The sequence below is a fragment of the Vombatus ursinus genome, unplaced genomic scaffold (assembly GCF_900497805.2).
Source record: "Vombatus ursinus unplaced genomic scaffold, bare-nosed wombat genome assembly UNPS02014778.1, whole genome shotgun sequence".
Classification (NCBI taxonomy): Eukaryota; Metazoa; Chordata; class Mammalia; order Diprotodontia; family Vombatidae; genus Vombatus; species Vombatus ursinus.
Genome location: NW_020954556.1, coordinates 25,561,668 through 25,583,854, shown reverse-complemented (window position 1 = coordinate 25,583,854; position 22,187 = coordinate 25,561,668). Strand labels below are relative to the sequence as shown.

The 22,187-nt window shown below is 40.8% G+C and overlaps 1 pseudogene; it reads right to left on the bottom strand.

Annotated features, from left to right (window-relative positions):
• Positions 1-3,747: 3,747 nt before the first annotated feature.
• Positions 3,748-22,187, bottom strand: part of LOC114045146 — a 54,727-nt pseudogene continuing 36,287 nt past the window's right edge.

Sequence of the window (22,187 nt, the reverse complement as noted above, 5' to 3'; positions counted from 1 at the left end):
CAAGGGGAGCCCTGACTAAAAAAAAAAAAAAAAAAGCTCAAGAACCTGTCTACTGATAATCTTTAGGGTCCCTTCTACCTCTAACATGTGGAGTCTGGGAGCCTCAAACTCCTGGCTCTTTTCTCAACACATTCTACCCCCTGTGGGCAAAAGCTGGGCCAAACCTCTCACAAAGACAAAGGATTTCACCTGGTAGAGAAACAGGCCCACAAGACAGGCAGAATTGTAGCTGGGACATGAACATAGCAGGGCAGCTTGCCAGACAAATCTAGGCGCTACATGCCCCGTATTGTGGGCTAGATGTTAATCCAGTTTGCTGTTCATTTTGACTTTTTCCCCTCTATAAAAATGCAAGTCTGAACCCATACTTGGAGAATAGATCCTCCTTTATTTTATTTGTGCTTCTCAGCAAATACAGCAAAGTAGTTAGGAACTTTAGGGTAGTAGAATGAACACCATCCCTGAGGTCAGGAGAGAACTGTGGTTAAATCCTTACCTCCAGCCTTACCGATTTTGAGACCCTAGGCAAGTCACTTAGCTTTTCTTAGCCTCAGTTTCTTTCATCTGTAAAATGGGTATAATAACACTATAGAACCTATCAGGTTTGTTGTAGGACTCAGCTGGTCTAATGGATATGAAGCCCTTTGCAGACCCAACCAAGCATGTGAAGACTTCCCCTGGGCAGCATGGGCAAATAAGAATAATTTGTTCCAACGACCACGAAGGTGGCTGAAGCAGGGCACTGGGGAGCGCTTAGAGCTTGGTCAGACATCAAAGACACCAAGGTCACCCACTGCATCCCAGGCCATTACCAGTCATCCTGACTTTTGTGTTGCCATTTGGACTCTGATGACTCAGGAAGAGAGAGTTAGGCTGATGACTTTGCACAACTCTGCCCCACTTAAATCCAAGTCCTGCACAAGTCAAGACATCACCGGTGACATGAACAACAACAAATTCGGGTTAAATTATTCTTTCATCAAGCTGCTCCTAAAGTAGTTGTCACTGAGCAAGGACCACTCCCACTCAGATTTTGGCCCTACGGGCGTTGCATTAATCCATCAGCAAACTAAGAACTAGAGTTAGAGCAGAGGACTCAGTTCCCTAACATATAAGTGAATTCAATTTAAGAAAAGGACTGGGGCTTTGGGGTGTGTGTGTGTGTGTGTGTGTGTGTGTGTGTGTTACAAATATATAACATATCATTATTTATTCGGCCAGACAAGTTCTGGAGAAAATTTACTTACTTGAATCAGATGTAGAAAAAAAAATCATTCATTTATTTATTGAGCGCTATGAAAATAACTCAAGAGGCAATATGGTGGAAAGACAAGAGTGATAGATTTAGAGTCAGAGGACCTAATGTATTTTAATTCAACAAACATTTATTAAGCACCTACTATACGCAAAGAACTGTGTTAGGTGCTGCAGATACAAAGACAAAATCAAAAAAATGTCCCTACTTTCAGGGATCATATGTTCTAAGTCCAGATCTTTACCATTTCACGATTAACTGAAAGGTATAGAGATTATTTAATTTCCGTCTGCCTGTTTCCTCATCTGTAAGATGGAAATAATAATAGCACTTACCTTCTGGGGTTGTTGTGAGAATCAAGTGAGATAATGTTTGTGAAGTACTTTGCAAACCCTAAAGGGTTATGTAAATATTTACTATCAATATGAGATCCCATTGTTTGTTGATCACAATAAACAACACCATTTGATTTGAGAGTGAAATGGAATACCCCCTTACTATCTCTTTTAATAACAATAATTGTAATGATAACAGTTAACATTTATGTAGCTTTACAAAGTTCTTATTTGATCTCATTTGATCCTTACAACAACCCTAGGAGGCAGGTGCTAGTATTATTCCCATTTTACAGACAAGGAAACCGAGGCAAACAGAGGTTAAGTAACTTAACCAGGGTCACATATCAAGCAAGTGTCTGAGGCCAGATTTACAACAAAAATGTCTCCTATCCATATATCAAGATCATCTAAGATCCCTTGGAAGATGTGATGGAAGTAATCTTTTTCAATGATCCTCGGACAATAATCAGTCAAAGCCTAAAACAGAAAGATGCAGGTTACCAAAGCTCTTTGGAATTGCAATGGAGGAGATTCAGGGTACAGTCCTAGCGAAAGGTGGATTTCCTGTGGGTGGTGAGACCCTCCAGATGATCCTACTCACAGCTCACATTGTAGTTAATGTTGTTGTTCGTCCTCAAGAAGACCAATGAATGAACCAATGAATCACAGGGTGATGTCTTGACTTGACTTGAACTGGATTTAAGTGAGGCAGAGCTGCACAAAGTCATCAGCCTCACTCTCTCCTCCAGAATCACTGAAGTCCAGTGGCAGGACAAAAGTCAGGACGACTGGCAATGGCCCGGGATGCAGCGGGTGACCTTGGCCTTTCTAAATTACATTGCTGATTTCAGCAAGCCCAGAACATTGCCTGGAAGAAATCTGTAATCACTTAAACAAGTTTGGCCTGCCTGTCAACACAGGAATGAAGAGCCCGGATTTCAACATGCATTTGGATGGACACCCTTTAGAGCTTGTCTAATAGTACATATTTTTCTAGGACACACAATGTAGAGTGGCGATGAGCTGGGCCAGGAGTTGAAAAGGAGAAGTGGGCTGGATTGTATTGGGAAAACTGCACAGCTCCAAGAACGAGCTCTCTCTAGAGAGGTAGTAAAGTGTAGTAGAGTGGGTAGAAAGAGAGCTGGCCTCCCAGCCAAAAGTCCTGGGTTCAAGTCCCACTTCTAACACATACTGGCTATGTGGCACCAGAAGCACCTTTTAACTTCTCAGCCTAGGCAAGTCTCTAAAACTAGAAGGAGCCAACCTTTATTGGTAGAGGGCATTTCTTCATTAAGGAAATCCCTGTACCAATGAAATTAAAAGTCCATTCCCTATCCCTTCTATCACAGAGAGAGCAGAGGACCTCTTGGAGAGGTCCAGAGAGGATATGAGCAGTGCACAACCAATAAGGAACTCTGAAGAAAAGGAGTAAAGGGCAAAATCAGATGAACTGCATGATCAGAAAAGAAGATGGGCTGGTCACATGACAAGAACGAGGGATTCAAATCCATTTTCAACAACCATTTACTGAACCCCTTCTAAATGAGCCCCTCCTATGTGCCAGGGACCATATTAGGTGCTGTTGATACAAAGATTAACTGTTCCTGCCCTCAGTGAATTTGCATATTTGCTGTTGTTTTTCAGTTGTGTCTGACTCTTCATGACCCCATTTGGGGTTTTCTTGGGAAAGATACTGGAGTGGTTTGCCATTTCCTTCTCCAGTTCATTTTACAGATGAGGAAACTGAGGCAAACTAGGTGAAGAAGTACGTATCAGAGGTTAGATTTTAACTCAGGTCTTCCTTACTTTGGGCCCAGCATTCTATCCATGGCGCCACCTAGCTGCCCCTTGTATTATACACTAGGGGAAAATTCAATTCAATAACGTTTATTCAGCATTATCTGCTCGCATTGAGCTGAGAGCTGGGGATACAAACAGAGGCAAAAGACAGTGTCTGCCCTCAAGGAACCTACAGTCTAATGGGGGAGACAATGTGCAAATAAATATGTACAAAGCAAGCTCCTTACAGGATAAATAAGAAATAATTAAAAGAAGGAAAGCCCTGGAATTAAGAGGAGTTAGGGAAAGGGTTTTGTTTATTTGTTAATTTTTTATGAACAAGGCAATTCATTAATGAATCTGGTGTGGTTTGTCCTAGTGTTTCTTGTCGGCAGCTGCCACCTGTCTGGCAATGCTGTCTAGATCTCTCTGTCCCTGAGGTGTCAGCTTCCAGTCCCCATCCTGGTCCTTCTTCACCATTTTGAGGCCTTCCAGAGTGTGTAGGACCCTTTAGGTCATGCTCTTGGAGCCTCTGCTTAAGTGACTGGGCATGACCCCATTGAGCTGGCACCCGCCATCGACCTTGGTCATGGATGCCACACCTGCACCGCCTCCGAGGTACAGGTGATGGGCCATGGAGGCAGCCCAGGTGTAGAATCAGTTCTCTCTGGATAGGGGTCCAGCTCCTTACATTTGGCCAACTTGACCTTGGCCACCCATTCGGGGACCCTCAGCTTCCCTAACTTTTTCAAGGTGTCCAGGGCCCATGAACTCTTGCTGGTTCACGTCAGAAGGTGGGATTCTAGTTGGGACTTAAAGGAAACCAGAGAAGTCAGTAGTCAGAGCAGAGAAGGAAGAGAAAACACCAACGTACATAGATTGGTATTTACAAAATATGGATAGAGTAAATATAAAGTAAATTTCAGAAAAAAGAGAGAAGAGCAGTAACAACTAGTTATTTCCTGAGGAAATCAGGAAAAGTCTCAGGTGGGAGGTGGCAGTTTAAACATACCTGCGCCTACAAGAAAGCAGGTGTTCTTTTTTTTCCATCTTTTAAATGCACATTTATTAATAATAGGAATAATAATAATAACTAACGTTTATATAGCAAGTCTGCAAAGAGCTTTGCATATTTTTTATTTTATTTTTAATTTGTGGAATAAAACAAGCATTTCCATAACAGTATAATAAAAAAAGATAATTACACATGAAACTGCAAATCTTTTATGTACAACTTGCTACTCCTGTTAAATATACAATAGTTATCATGCAAATTTCTTTTTACTCTTTTTTTCTTCCCTCCTCCTCAGATGGCTACCATTAGACACAAATACATGTGTGTATGTATATATGTATATACATATACATACATATATATACATATACATACATATATATATACATATGTACATATATATATATATAAAATATGTGTGTATAAATACATATGATGGGGTGTGGGCCCAAGCTGAGATCTTTGCCTCTTGCCCCAAAAAGAATTTGGGTCCCATTTGTCTTCCCAGAAAACCATTAAACTTTCTTTGACCTCACTCATCTATTTGGTCTCAAACAGCTGCTGGAGGCTACACTCCACTAGCTTTTCCTTATCTCTTATTCTTATTCTGATAGACTGGCTCTCTCTATCTCTCTTTGACATCCCAATGAAGAAGCCTAGTGTTTGACTCCACCTTTGACCTTATCAACCCCTTCCTTCCAGTTCTTTGTTCCCTCCAGTCTATTCCTGGGTGACCCCATTCAACCTCCCAGACATTCCCATTGGAATTCTCCCTGAACTCACCTCAGCTTCAGGATCTTTCTCCCAGTCCCTCCTCCAGACACCCAAAATTACTTGGGTGTATATAAGATCCATCCTGGCCCCCATTTAAATGCTGAGATTTCCTCATGCCCACTTGTTTTTATGGGCATCACAAATGTTCAGATTCCTTAAGAGCCTAGCCTGTATGGTTTATCTCTAATAAAATTTTGTCTCTGGCTGAAAGAAGATCTGGGTCAAATTCATTCTGGCAGGACCCACTGTGTTGTGATTTTGGGGCTCCAGTACCCCAAGAATCTCCACCTCATCACATACATACACACACACACATATAACCATTCTGTACATACTTCTATTTATCAGTTCTCTCTCTAGTTAGTGTCTTCCTTCATAGGTCCTTTGTAGTTAAGTTGGGTATTTATCACAGTCAAAATGACTTATTGGCTCAAAATCACTCTTAAAACAATATTGCTGTTACTGTATATACAACATTCTCTTGGTTCTCCTCATTCTGCTCTTCATTATTTTGTACAAACCTCCCCATGTTTTTCTAAGTCATCATTTCTTATACCACAATCATACACCACATACACCATATACCACATACGATTATATATCACAACCTATTAAGCGATTCCCCAACTGATGGGCATCCCCACAATTTCCAGTTCTTTGCCACCTCAAAGAGAGCAGCTGTAAACATTTTTAGAACATCTAGGTTCTTTTCCTTTTTCCCTAATCATCCAGCAGGAGCTCTAAGAGGCAGAGGCAAAGAAAGCTGGACAGCCAGAATGCTCCATGTCAGGAGAAAGCAAGGAAGGCCTTCAGGAATTTGAGTAGACTGTCCATGGTGAACTTCTGAGAAAACATGGACAGGAGTCACACTGGCCGGGTGGGCATGGAAAGTTTTTCATCTGCACCACTGATGGGAAATTCCAAATCAAATTAGATCCATTTGAGTAATTGAGTAAAGAGGTGCTAATGGCAGGATTTTCAAACAACTTTCATAGGGCACTGCGGGGAGATAATTAGGAGCAGACCTTCCAAGTTTCTCTCTCTCTCCCTAATGGCATTAGGTGAAAACAGTCATCTATTCTGCTGCCCTCAGGGTGGCCCCAACAAGGACCAACATCAGCTCCCTTCTTCTTACTATGGATTATTTGGTTGACTTTTCTTTATATTTCATAGGAGTAAAGATTTACTTTCTTTCCCTCTTCCTTTTATTGTTTTAACCTCTTTCCTCCAGAGTCTGGGCACTTGAGAACAAGTTCTGTGCTTGACTTCAACCCTTGTAAGGTTCAGAGAGAGTTAGCCATGGTTCTTGACTTAGTTCTCCTGTTAAAAGGCTGCCTGATGCCCTCGGGAGATAGTTCCAGGTCATTAAATTTCCTTTGTCTTCCTTGTATTCCTTGGCGCCTCCCAGGTTTCCTTTAATTATTTCTGCCTTGAAGTTCCCTACAGCTTTTGTCAAGTCTGCTGTAATTTGCCTCAGAATCTTGGAGTGAGATTCCCAGGACCCTTCCTTGTTTCTGCTTCCCCTCCCCTCATCAGTAGGCTCCGTGGGAGACTATCTGTGGGGTCCTCAGAATAACATAATTGCATTTTTACAAAAAAACAAAAACAACACAGGATGAGAGTTCCTTCTTCCTATTTTGGGACTACTTAAGTCTGTCCCATAGAACACAGAATCACAAAATTACTGACTCTAAGAGTCAGAAGAAACCTCAGAGCATCTAATCCAAACCCTTACCAGCATATCATTATCCTTAAGAAGCAATGCTTGGATACAAGAATCTGAGACATCTCCAAAGGCCTCATGATGGAAAATACTATCCACATCCAAAGAAAGAACCATGGAGTTTAAATGCAGATCGAAGCACACTATTTGCTATTTTTTTCCTTCTGTTGTGTTTTGTTTCCTCTTCCTGGTGGTTCCTCCTATTCGTTCTAATTCTTCCTTACAACATGACTAATGTGAAAATACGTTTAATAGAAATGTATATGTATAACCTATATCAGAGTGCGCGCCATCTTGGGGAGGGAAGTGGGGAGGGAGGGGGAGAAAAATCTAAAACTCAAAAGCTTATGGACGTGATTGTTGGTAAATCAAAATAAATTAATTTAAAAAAAAAAGCAATGCTTGTGTATTACTCAATACGATATTCTAGGCATGGAATGACCAGGACAGAGTGTAACTATACCATCACCTCCCTAGTCCTTGATCCTTCAGTTCTCCTAAGGCTAAGCTTAAAATCACATTAGCTCATTTTAGCAGTCATAATGTACAGTCTGCTCACATTGAGCTTATCATCCACTAAAATCCCTGGATTATTTTTATCTGAACTATTTAACCATGTTTCTCACATTTTGCAAATGGGAAGTTGACTTTTGAACCCAAGTGTAAAACTTTACATTTATGCCTATTGTATTCATCTTATTAGTAGTTTCAACCCATAGAATCCCTAGTTTGGAGGGAACATAGACATCAGCTAGTCCTACCTTCCTGAAGCATGAATCTCTTCTATAACAATGATATCTAGTGACTACTGACTAATGATATCTAGTGATTGGGAGCTTACTACCCCCATAAAATAAATTCATTTTACTTCAGGAAAGCTCTTTTAAGAAGTTTTCCCCTAAAATGAGCCAAAATATATCTTGAGATATCTGGTAGTGCAGTGTTCAGAGTGCTGGGCCTGGAGTCTAGGAGATGTGAGTTCAAATCCTGCCTCACACACTTACTAGCTCTTTGACGCTGGGCAAGTCACTTAACCTCTGTTTGCCTCATTTTGCTCAACTGTAAAATGGGGATAATGATAGCACCTACCATTAATCAAATCAAATCAAATGAGATAATGTAGTGTAACTGAAGACTACATTAGCTTTTTTGGTTGCCACATCATACTGATGTCTCATATTGAGTCTGCTAGGTCTTTCTTACATGATCTATTTTCTAGTTACCACCCTCTAGATTACTAATCAACATTATTATCATTTAAACTGTTCAGAATCAATGGCTATATAGTACTTTACAAATATTATTTCATTTGATCCTCACAACAACCCTGGGAGGTAGATGTTGTTATTATTATCATCCCCATTTTACAGATGAGGAGACTAAGGCAGACAGAGGCTTGCCCAGGGTCACAGAGGTGGTTAGTGTCTGAGGTAAGATTTGAACTCAGGTCTTCCTGACTTCAGGCCTGGTAGTCTGTCCATTGTACCAATCAACATGTATTTATTAAGCATCTACTGTGTGCCAGACACTGTGTACCTAACTGTAGTCATCCATAAGAATATTGTAGGAGACTTTTGTCAACTGCCTCAATGAAATTCAGCTATATAGCATGGTGACATCCTTTGATCTACCAATCTAGTAATCCTGTCAAAAAAGGAGACCAGGTTAGTCTGGCATGACCTGTTCTTAATGAACCCCAGTGGCTTGCAGTGATCACTGCTTCCCTAAGGGCTCAGAAACCATTCATCCATATCCATTCTAGTATTTTTCCAGGAATTTTCACCAGATGTATCAAGCTATAGTTTAAAGTTCTTGTCATTTTTGAAAACCAATAAAAACCCCTTCCATTTCCCACAATTCCTCAAAGATCACTGATGACTGTTCCATGTTTGCAGGTCTTTTAGTATCCTAGCAAGGGATTCATCCTGGCCTTATTGACTTATTAACTAGTCCCAAACTAGTGGCAGCTAAGTGTTTTCTTAAGCTTATTTTAATTTAAAAAACCCTAGAGTCAGGGACAGAACCACGAGGTTGGCAAGATAGGTTGGCTGCCTGGTGGTGTAGAGAAGCAGAGGGAAGAAATCAGGGAAGGCTTCAAGGAAGAGGTCTGAAGATTTCTAATGATGATATCTTGGGGAGTAAAAGTTACTTAATCAAAATATAATTCCATGTGGCAGAGAATACATGTTGATATAGAAACAGTTACATAAAATGATGGATTGTGTCATTTATTGTCATTGTCCTTTCTTTGATGGAATACTGAGATGAGCTCAGATTTACCAGTACTGTTATCTGGAACTTTGGCCCTGTAGCCATACATAGTTCTTTGGCTTTTAGTGGATAGAACACTGGATTTGGAGTCATGAAGACCAGAGTTCAAATCTGCCTCAGAAACTTGCTAACTGTGTGAGGCTGGGCAAGTCACTTTACCTCTGTCTGCCTCAGTTTTCTCATCTACAAAAGGGGAATAATGATAGTACCTACCTCCTACGGTTGTAAGGATCAAATGAGTGATTTGATTTACAAATATTTGTAAAGCTCATTACAAACTTTAAAGTGCTATACAAAGGCTAGCTATGATGATGATGATATGATGATAGTGGTGGTGGTGATTATGGTGATGATGATGGTGATGATGATAATGGTGGTGATGGTGGAAGTAGTGATGATGATGGTGATGATGATGATGATGGGGAAGGTGATGATGATGATGGTGATGATGAAGATGATGGTGGTGGTGGTAGTGATGATGATAGTGATGATGATGGTGATGATGATGGTAATGATGATAGTGGTGGTGATGGTGGTAGTGGTGATGATGGTGATGATGATGATGGTGAAGGTGATGATGAAGATGATGATGATGATGATGGTGGTGGTGGTGGTGGTGATGTAGTATCCATGGCTCAGCCCACTATTTGATTGTCCCCATTGGGGTTCTCTTAGAACTCCTGGCACTGAACAGTATTCAGATCTCCAACCCCACAGAAAAGTAGCAATGAACCACAAGCACAGAATTTCAGAGCAAATCTCATAGAAGCATAAATTCAGAGGTAGAAGAGATCTTACAGGTCATCTAATCCAATCTCCTCATTTTACAGATAAGTAAATTAAGACTTAGGGAGGTTAAATGAGTTGCCCAGAGTTACACACAGAGTAAGTGTCAGAGACAGGATGTGAGCCCAGGTTCTCTGAACTCCAGATTCATTGCTCTTTTCACTCTGCCAAAGAATCTTAGAAATCACCTAGTCCAATCCCCTCATTTTACAGCTAAAGAAACTGAGGTCCTTAGAAGTTGAATGACTTGTCCACACATGCTGACTTTGGACCTGCCACTAATTAGTGGCAGAGCCAGGAGCCATCTTTAATTATTATTGGCAGGAATGGGCTCTGTCCACAGGACTTAGGTAGATCTCAATGCCTTTGTAAGGCTGTTCCCTTATGTCATTGGCCTTCAGAGTAAAATCAGGTCCTGGTCTTTCCCTGGACATTTTTCATTCATTCATTCATTCATTCATTCATTCATAGGGTATTTACTAAGTATCTTGCATTTCTAGCTTGACTCTGCAGCAATATATGGTGAAAGCAGAACAGTTCTGCCCAAGTGTAAGCTGGCTCCCACAAATTGATTTTAAATTGTTATCTTTCTTTTAGGTGCCTGTGGGATAGGCAGGAAACCACTAAAGAGAAGGTGTGGTACAAATAAGGGGAACTCATCAGACAGCTGCCTACATCGGTCAAGGGCTGACAGAATCCAAAGACAGTTAAGTGGGACAGGATCAGTCAGGAAAGGTTCTGAGGAGGAAGCGAGTATTTAGCAGGGCCCATAAGGATTGCTATGCCATAGATTGGATTGGTTCAGGGAGCTGGGAAGAAATCACTTCCTTCTCTTCAGATCAGGCTCTTCCTCTTAGCCTAACTCATTAACACCATCAGGCAATAAAACACCTACTATGTGCCAGGCACGATGCTAAGCACTGGGGATACAAAGAAAGGCAAAAAAAAAAAAAAGAAAGAAAAGAAAAAAAAAAGAAAGGCAAAAACAGTCCCTGTCCTTGAGGAATTCACACTCTAATGTCTAGTCTTCTACAGGTTGAAGTCATGGAGATACAGAATCAAATGAAATCCCAGATACCTCCATTTTTCTCTTATCAAGCAGAAGTGTTATTTCAAAAACCATTTGCATCATGCTCATTATTGGGATTACTTTGGCCAGGACCAAACACACAAACTCAATGACATTAGGTGCCATACTACAGTGAGCAAAGACAAAAGGCCACAGGAAAAGATCTCCAACTTCTTTTGTGACCAAAACCTGGCCAATTCCTTACAAACACACCATGCTACAAAGTCTATTCTCCTGTGATTTGGGAGGCTAACTCCTCTACATCCCCCACCAACCTGCTTTCTACCCCTTCACCTTAACTGATATATGGCTTCCAAGAACTGGCGAATTCTGAGTACAGATTGAAGTATACTTTTTTCACTTGTAACACAGCTAATATAGAAATATGTTTTGTATGACTTCACATGTATAACTGATATTATATTCCTTGCTTTCTCAATGGGCAGGGGAGGAGCTGGAGGAAGAGAGAGAATTTGGAACTCAAATTTTAAAAAGATAATGTTAATATGAATAAATCAATAAAGTATATTTTTTAAAACTGAAATACAGCTTTCCCCTGGTAGCACCACTTCCCTCCCAACCCAATCTTCTCCCACTATTCTCCAACTCACAATCAAGGAATAGAGATCAGCACACTCAATGTTCACTTCCAAGCCATAGGTTCAACATTCTTGTCTCCATCACCTACAAGATCTCTCACTCTCTCCAATTACTTCAATACCTGATTCAAAGTCCTTTTCTGCACCCCATCTCTGTCATCATCCTCGATATCCTTAATATCCACCCTTAATGATTCCTCTAATATCCTTTCCCTCAGGTTCCTCCACTTGACTTCAGTTGCCCCAAAGATCCAAGGCCACACTTTATATGTCATTATCATACCTCCAAAATTTCAAGCTTACTATAATTCCTGACCATAACCTCCTATTCTTCCACCTCTCCCATTCTTTCATTCTCAGTAAACTCTCTATTTTTATTAGGCCCTCCAGACCTTTAACTCCTTCCTACTCTCCCAGACAATCAATACTCTTCTGGTTCTTTATTTGTTTCCATACAAACTTGGACCCCAAGGGCATTCATCTCAATCATATGCTCATGGCTATCCTTGAATTCTTCACTCCTTGACCTCCACCATATTGACTTTGTTAATGCCAAACTCTGAGTTAACCTCACCTCTTTTTTTCTCTTTTCCTGCTCTCAAAGTAACAAATATAACTGGAGAAAGTCGCAAAATCAAACCGACTGGCTACGATACAAATTCATGTTATCTGACATTTGCTGGACTCTCGCTCCTGCTAGATGATCTATTTATCAATTATTGACTTTCTTCTTGTTGAATTCCCCATAACAGCTAATTCAAACCCTTCTCACTCTCATCAGGCCCCTGATAACTTCACCTCTCTGTATCTCATCAGAGTCAATTCAACTTAAAAAAAAAAGTCTGGTAAGTGCATTTTTTTACGTGCAAAAGAAAAAATAACTGTCCCTGTCCTCAAGGAACTTTCAGTCATCCAGAAGGATACACATTGGAGGAATCTAGAGAGTCTTTTCATTAAGAGGCAGTGAGCAGGAAGTGTATCTAGGCCTGGGGAACCATTTATACAAAACACGGAGGCAGGAGATATAATGTCATGAATGGGGAAAGTTTGACTGGATTGAGTCCTGGGTTTATTTGTAGGCAGCAGGGAAGGAGCCAGTATATAAACAGAGATTCCAGATGATAGAAAGAGAAGGAATGACTGAAGAGGCAAATCCCTGGAAGAACTAGGAGACAGTTGGACCAAAAGTAGAAGGGGAGGAGAATATCGTTGGCTGAACAGGGAGCAGGGCCACCTCTTCAGTAGAGACCAATCTCTAAGGGGAAGAAAATGGAGATAAGGAAGAGGGGTTTTGAGGTGAGGAGGGGAGAAGAGGGAACTCATAATGGATGGCCTCTATTTTCTCAGTAAGGTATGATGTCTTCCACTGAGAGGGAAGAGGTGATACAGGAGGTCTGAGAAAAGAGGTTTGGAATAACCACTCTGGAGAATGTGATAGAAAACCATTCAGGATTGCCATACAGTTGTGAGGACCCAGATGAAATTAGAAAACATGAAGGTGATCTAGATTCCAAATTAAGTCATTCAATGTAGCCATCCAATATGAACTTTCTCAATTTTTCTCCTTTCCATCTCAAAATTTGTTTTCACCCACCCTCTCTTCTTTCAGTCCTGTCCCAGAGAGATAATTCTTTTTCTTCTTAGCCAAGACTAACTCTTCATCTATATTCACCATCCCATCATCTCCCACTTCTTCCAGGACTTTGCTCCATCAATTATTTTATCTCTCTCTATCATCTCCCTAGTTTAGACTCTCTCTTGGACAAGGTACTTAACCACCATAAAAATGAGAGGCTGAACTTGTAGCTAAGGTCCCTTCCATCTTTAAATTTTTATGACAATCTATTTCAACAAGCCTCAGTATTGTTCTAAAAAATAGAGCAGAGCTGACTCTTAAGACCTAGAAGGGAGGTGGCTGTTATTTACCAGTCCTTTCCCAAGGATACAAGTGGGTTCAGAGGCCCTGATCAGGTATGTAACCTCTTGCCAGTATAAAGGAGTAAAGAGAATAAACATTTATATAGCATCTACTATGCTTCAGGTACTGTGATAAGTACTTTACAAATATTATCTCATTTGATCCTCACATCAACCCTAGGAGGTAGGTGTTATTATTATTCCCATTTTACAAATAAGGAAACTAAGGCAAACAGAGGTTAAATGACTTGCCCAGGGTCATACAGCTAGTAAGTATCTGAACTGGATTTGAACTCAGATCTTACTGACTCCAGGTTCAGTGTCCTACCCACTGAGCTACCACAGAATCCTCCCACTCCCTATGGTGCTAGCGATACCTAAACTTCAAGGCAGTTTGAGCAATATAGCTGCAAGTGCACAATTTCCTACTTACTGTAACGTGGTGGAAGATACCATAGCAGAGAGTACACACAGTATCACACTCTCCCTGATTCTTCCTAGAAAAAGGCACCAATCCAGCAGATCATATGACACCTCACATTGGAGGAGGATACTCAAGGATCTGGAACCACCACCGCCATATTGATTCCCTATAAAGAATCTCATTGGCTTCATTTCCTTTCCTTCTGCTGCAATGTGCTGGGCCATCCATATGGTGAAGGCTAGAATCCACTCCCACCATCTAAACACTCTGACTTCCCACCATCCCAACATGAGAAAATAATATGGTGCCACTCATTCATCCGTGTAGAGGGCCACCCTTTCTTCACTATAGTCCTTGTGGTTCCGTGCTAACAGTGATGTGGTGGAAAGAAAGGCTGAACACAGGCTCAGAACACCTGGATCTTTGTCTTACGCCTCCCCCTTCTTAGCGGTGTGACTTCAAGCACGTCTCTTAACCTCTCTGAGACCTGTATTTTTCTTACCAGTTAAATGTGGATAAAAAGACCTTTCCTCCCAACTTCACAGGGTTATTGTGAGGATCAGACGAGAGGATGTATTAAAGGGCTATGTAATTCTAAATGTTAGCTCTTTTTATCCCAGTCAACAGATGATTTGGACCAGAAAAGGGAAAAACAGCTGGTGTTTCTCAACAGATACATGAAGTTGGGATGAAAATCAAGAACATTGCATAGCTTTCCCTGCAAAGCTTTCACATTTTTGAATTTTTTTTTCCAATATGGAATCAAATCAGACGTGCAGTCCTCAGCTCCTCATGTACTAAGGCTGGACTGGAATGTTGGGTTTTTTTTCTTTGCCAGCAAAGTCAAGTCAATAATCAGAACTTCAGACTTTTGGGGATGGTTTCCAAGTTATGGTAATGCAGTATAAGAAACCAAATGTGAGTTTCAGATGAGTTCCCAGGGGACCCAGCTTGAAAAGCCACCTCAACTTTGTGACCCTTTGGGATGCACCAGTGTGAAGGAGGCATGAAAGTACCAGTGCAATCTCAGGCAAAGCAGTTGGCCTCTCTGGGCTCTGATATGTCAATCTGTAAAAAAAAGGAAGTTCAACAGGATGATTTCTAAGGCTTCTTCCAGGCATTTTCATTCTATTCTTTTTCACCTTAGAACCCACTGATAGTGAGAATGAGAGTTAGGGATATGGAGGGGATGGTCTAAGGGACAAGTTCCTAGAAGAAACAGGAGGGGTTAGGAGTAAAGGTTAGAATTTGCCAGATAGGAGGGAATAAGGAGATGGTGGTGTCTCTATCTCAGACACTGGGAGAGAGATACAATCAAGGAAGAGTAAAAGGATTATTAGCATTCAGGGGGGAAAGCCAAGTAGAGGTTGCATTATATAAATTTTACATAATATAAAATAATTTTAGATAATATAAAATCTGGCTTCAGATACTTACTAACTGTGTGACCCTGGGCAAGTCACTTAACCTTGTTTGCCTCAGTTTCCTCATCTATAAAATGAGTTGGAGAAGGAAATGGCAAAGCACTCCAGTACCTTTGCTAAGAAAACCCCAAACATATAACAACTTTTGGGGCAGCTAGGTGGTACAGTAGATAGAGCACCAGCCCTGAAATCAGGAAGACCTGAGTTCAAATCAGGCCTCAGATCAAACACTTGACACTTACTAGCCTTGTGACCCTGGGCAAGTCACTTAACCCCAATTGCCTAAAAACAAAACAAAAAAACAAACAACTGGGGTCATGAAGAGTCAGACATGACTGAAATGACTCAACAACAACAAAATCTATATTTTTTAATGGATCTAGTCAGCAGCACTGTAACTTTGAGACAAACTGTCCATTGCACTTCCAAGCCTTGCTGAATATTCTAAGAATAACTTGCAAGCATTTATCGATCAATTGACACACATTTGCTAAGCCCTGCTATGTGTTAGGCTCTGTGTTGGGTGCCGGGAGATAAAAAGACAGAAAGGAAACAGCTCTATTGACTTTACAGTTAAAATGCTTCACCAGATATTTTCTCCTATGATTCTTACAACACTGTGGTGACATAAATGGGACAAATATTCCTATTTCACAGATAAGGAAACTGAGGCACAGAGAACCAGACCAGGCTTTTTCCAGCCATGGATCTCCTATAAATGGGTCTCTGATCACATTTTCAAGTTTTCAAGTTTCAACACCAACTTACCTTGCTGGAACAATAATTTGGATATTTACAAGTCTTGCAGGGAATTTTAGTTTCTAAGCCTAACTAACTCAAAAAAGGCAAAGTGAAAACAACAAAACAAAAAACAAGAAGAAGGGATTCTTAAGTATTTATTTACTAAGATGCTTCAAAACTGGTTCCATTTCTCCAGAAGTTGTCTGATTCATATTTGATACTCTAAACCCAGAGTGGATTCAGCAGCTCCCATTTACTCATGTCTTCCTCTCCTTTCTGCTGCCTGGCATTCTCCTGAATTAGTTACTCACCTACAGCTTCTAGAAAATCCCCTCTTGTCTGACTCTTCATCTGAAGGCCCAGGGACCCACCAGTCCCTTTGGCCATTCATGTCCCATTGAGGCTACTACAATAAGTAAGTTTGAGACTCTTCTAAATTACCCCAGCCTCCTCTGGGCCAGAGAGGCCTTTACAAGAGACTCAATAATTTTCACATTGCTCCAGTTTCCCAAGCTCCAGGCAGACATCCAACATTCTTTAAACTGTTTTCCTTAGCAATGAAAGGGCTTTTTAGTGGCCCAATATAATGGCAGGACTTTTTTTTTTCCATCCTCTTCTCTCTGTAGCACTCTGAAATCCTTTTCAGTCTGCTCCAGCTGTTCTTGGCCCATCCATCAGTAAAATTTCAGGCTCTAAAGCCCAGGGCCTGCTAAGCATCTAATGGACTCAGATGTAGCCAATCTTTTCTCTTGATTTAAGATGAGGCTTTGAAGTTAGGAGGGTGCTTAACACTCCCAGGCCAACCTCAAGATTAAAAGTATTTGTAAAAAACTGCTTTTCTTTCTTTTCAGAGACACCACTTGATTGGAAGGAGGCTCACTCTTCAATTCTAGGGGTCTATGTTGTAACTGAGTTTGACACAGTTAGCGGTGACAACATGGGATTTGTACTCAAAGGAGCTGGTTTGAAATTCCACCTGGCTGACCTACGACAAGTACTTACTTCTTTGACACTCTCTTTTATTGTGTTCAAAACGAGAGGGTTGGACCAGGTGATCTCTCAAGGCCCTTACTGCTCTAGGTCCTAGACTCTTTCTTTACTGACTGAAGATACTGGTCATTCAGAAACTAGTGGTCATTGGACAATGTTGTTGTTCAGTAATGTCTAACTCTTCGTGACCCCCTTCAGGGTTTTATTGTTGTTGGTTTTTTGGCAAAGATACTGAAGTGGTTTGTCATTTCATTCTCCAGCTCATTTTACAGATGAGGGAACTGAAGCAAACGGGGTTAAGTGACTTGCCCAGGGTCACACTGCTAGTAAGTGTCTTAGACCAGATTTGAACTCAGGAAGATGAGTCTTCCTGACTCCAGGTCTGGCCCTCTATCCACGGGCCACTTAGCTGCCCTGGGACAACACTTGAAATAGAAAACAAGAATCTCATTAAGTTTATAGCACTTATCAAATGTATTTATTTATTATAAATTCACAACATGATATAACTGTACATATAAAAACAAAAAAATCTAATATATAGTTATAGTAAGATATATGGTATAATATATAGTATATAATAGATGGTATAATATAGTACAATAATGAAACATAATGCAATCAAGAGCACAATTTTTAATAGAAACCATTAAGAGGCCAGAGACAGCTATGATTTGATGGGGGGTAAAGGTCATAGCTTTTTCCAACCAGACCAGCTCTGGCAATTCCTGTAAAACAAAGTAGCATGATTAAGAGAAGGGGTGCAAAGGCTGAACATATACCTGGGAGCCAGAATTCAAGAAAAGCCTGATCTCTGTTCTTTGGATTCAATTCTTGCCTTCTGTACTAACTAGCTATGTGACCATAGGTGAGTCACTCAACCTGTTTCCTCATCTGCAAAATAGAGATAATAATACCTGTAATATCTACCTCACAATGGAGCTATGAATGAGATAAAGGAGGACAAGAACTTTGTTAGCTTGGTGGGAATGCTAGTACAGGACCCACTGCTTGTGACCTCTCTCTCTCCCCCGCTCCTTCCTCAATATTTTGGAGCCACCCTAAAACTAATCAAAGTTTCAAGACAATTTTATATGGGGGCAGGGAGGGGAGAGCCATGATGGGAGTTCAAAGTCCAATGAAAAGGAGTGAAGGGGCTTGCCTCCAACCTCAGAAAACCATAGCATGGGGTTCAGAAAGCATGTGGGCAGGGAATGCTGCCAGCTGCTGAAATGATGAAGAAGTTAAAAAAAAAAAAGTCATTCACCCTAACCCAGGTAGGAGTTGGGAACAGAAAGCCTCCATAGCAGAGTCTTAATCAATTTTGTGTTTTGGACCTATTTGGTGAAGCCTATAGACCCCTTCTCAGAATAATGTTTTATGAATATCATCATAGAAAGAAATGTTAAATTTCAGTTAGAGTTTAGTGAAAACAAATTGCAAATATTTTAGAAAAGTAATTTCTTTTGGGGGGGGGGGTAGGGAGGTGTGTGGCAATCCAAGTTAAGTGACTTGCCCAGGGTCACACAGCTAGTTAAGTGTCAAGTGTCTGAGTCTGAATTTGAACTTGAGTCCTTCCTGACTCCAAGGCCAGAACTCTATCCACTGTGCCACTAGCTGCCCCAGAAATGTAATTTAGAATGTAATCCAAGTTCACAGACCCCCTGAAATCTCTCCAAGGACCCTGGTGGGGTGAAGTGGTGGGGGGAAGGGGGTCTGTGGACTTCACACCCCTGCTGTATAGAGACATAATCTGAGAGTTGGAAAGATCCTCGCAGCTCTCCAGTCCAATTTACTCACAGAACCTCTCAAGGAAGCCCGCTCCATCTGTGGGCAGCTCTAATTGTTAGGAAGTGGAATGAAGCTTCCCTGAATGGCAGAATAGGAGCCTTGAAATGATGGTGGCAGAAAAAGCAGCATCCTGATGAAATTGTGGCAAGTGACAGACTTGGTGTCTGTGACACCGTTTGTGACGGAGGTGGAGCTCCGTCCAAGGCCAGTGATTGGCAAGGAGCTGCTGGGGGAGCTAGTTGTTGTTATGAACATCACACACACAGACACACACACAGACACATACACACACACACACACACATTGAATATTTCCATATATGAAGAATAGAAATGGGTAGTAGACTGTATAAGAAACTGCATCTATTACATACTTTCAGGTTTTTTAAGTATGTAATAAATTCAATGTTAATTTCAAGTTGCCCAGCTTGTCTGTGTCTCTCTGAAATTCTTTCTGTTTTCTTCTGTTTATTTTTAAATGCTTCAATCACCCTCTTTTCTTCTATTTTTGGCATCACTATCACTACCACCCCTCTCCAAGCCAAATCCCTCCCCTCGCAAAAAAGAAAAAATAATTTTTAAACCTTTGGGACAAAGAAAGAGGAAAAGACTCATATGTGCAAAATATGTCTGGAAACTCTTTCTGTGGCGGCAAAGAAATTGCAACTAAAAAGGTACCCATCAATGGGAGAATGGCTGAACAAGTTAATGTAATGAAATACTATTGTGCTCCAAGAAAAGATGAAAGAGACAGTTTCAGAGAAACCTTGGAAGACTTGTATGATCTGATGTAGACTGAAGTAAGCAGAAATAGAACAATTTATACAATAACAACATTGTTGTAAAGGCAAAAAAAAAAGTAAAGAGTTAAGAACTCTGATCAACATAATGACCAGCTGCAGTTCTCAGGACTCATAATGAAGCATGCTACCCACCTCCTGGCAGAGAGGTGATGGACTGGGGTGCAAATTGAGACACATATTTTTTGGACATGGTCAATGTGGGAAATAGTTTTGCTTAACTATGCATATTTGTTTTAAGAGTTTTGTTTTTTTCTTTTTTTAAATGTAGAAAAGAAAGTGAAAGAGAAAATAAATTTTTGTGAATTAAAAAAATAAAATTGAAATCAATAATGTAAATAGCTAACATTTTTATAGCACTTCCTATGTGCCTGGCACTGTGCTTAGCCTTTTACAATTGTCATCTCATTTAATCGTCACAACAACCCTGAGAGGTGGGTGCTATTATTATCCCCATTTTACAAATGAGGAAACTGAGGCAAACAGGTTAAATCACTTGTCCAGGATCACACAGCTAGGAAGCATCTGAGGTTGAATTTAAACTCAGGTCTTCCTGACTCCAGGCCCAATACTCTATCTATTGTACCAACCAACTGCCTCTAATTTTTAAATATTTTAAATTAATTTTTAAAAAAAACTGATGGGGGCACCATTGAAGCAGCAATACAAGACAATCTCTTCAGAGGAGTTTCCACATAAGGTCTCCAAAGTGATGGAGTGCTTATGAGAGGTCAAGAAAGCTTTTGTGGCATGGGTTTTCCTATCATTTACATTTCACTAGTAGTATCTGAATAAATTGTTCCCCTTAGATAGCCACCTGTTCCTTTAGGAATAAAGATGGCCCTGGGTTCTTTAAGGCTATGCTACTGAAGCACAAGGTCTGACCAGCCCTGCCAAACTGGAAAGGCTTTGAATACAGGTTTGGTGGGTCAGTTCGGCCTGTAAGGATTAGCCTAGCTAATTTCAGAGAGGCTCATTACCAGGTTGAGCAGACAATGATGAATTCTTAGGCCACAGCAACTCCCAAAGACTATCTACTAAGCAGAGGAGAGGCCCCACGGTGGTGAAACCAAAGACCTTTGAAGTACTGAATTAAAAAAAAATATATATATATATATATATATACACATGTATATTTCCTTAGAAAGTATCCTATTGAAAGAAAAATGAATGTAAGGTGAATGGTCATCCCCTAATCTATTTGTTTTGTAAATTCAGGCCTTCATAAATAGACTTTTCTTAAAATGCGAAATAATTTCTGTATAGCATTTTCACACACATTACCAAACATTATCCTACTCAATGAAGAAAGTGAGTCTTCATGAGGTGAGGTGATTTCCCCAAGGTAACACAGCTGGCAAGTGGCGGAGATGGGGCTTAAGTGAAGGGGTGATCTGAGTTCATATCCTAAGCTTTTTCTAGCATATCACTTTTGGGGAATAAGCCATCACTCAGTCTTAGAATCACTGAGCCTTGGAGCTAGAAGGGATGTTAGGAGATCATATAGTCCTGGGGTGCTTAACCTTCTTTGTGTCATGGACCCCCCCCCCCGCAGCATTCTGAGGGAGTCTCTGGACCCCTTCTCAGAATAATGGTTTTAAATGCATAAAATAAAATACATAGGGTTACAAAGGAAACTAATTGTATTGAAATAGATTTATTAAAATTTTTTAAATGTTTAGAAGTCCCAGGTTAAGAACCTTGATCTAATGCAATCCATTTTGCAGAAGAGGAAGCTAGGAAGACTCAAAGCTGTTAATTATCTCATCCAAGGTCACACAACAAAGTCAGGACTAAAGTCCTTCCTACCTGCAAGGGATAGAGAAACCCCATTCCATCCTGCTCCATCTCCTGACCTGGCCTACCTACAGGGTAAAGAGAGAAATGCCATTCTGTGAGCCCTCTCCACTGGCCCCCTTGCCTAAGCTGCCTAACACCCTGAAAGGATTCCACCCTGAGGTCAAATTTCAAGGGATGTTGATAACCCATCTGAATTCATTCATCAGTGAATCACAAACGCCCAGGTGGTCTTCATGTTCCTACATAGCAGTTTACATGTTTTCTCTCCCATCAGACTGCGAGCTCCTTGAGAGCAGGGACTGGTTTTTGTCTTTCTTAGCACAGTGTCAGGTGCACACTAGGTGCTTAATAAATGCTTGTTGACTTGTTTTAACTTGATTTTTTTTTTAACACACTTGCTCCTTCAATTAGCTCTCTAGCCTTTCAGTTATACCTCACTATTTCCCTAACTCCAAGGTGGTAGTCTAGTCACGATGGTCTACATACGACCCTTCCAACACACCTTATGCCTTTCTCTCTTGGCACCTTCATTCACCAGCATTCTACCGGTTAAAAGTGCCTCCTCTTCCTCTCTCAATGTCTAAATTCTCCCCATCCTTCAAGATCCAGCTCAAAACCCACCCCGTCCATCAAGTCTTCCCTCAACACTCTAACCTCCCTTGGCTGAATTCCTACAGTGCTCACTGTAGACT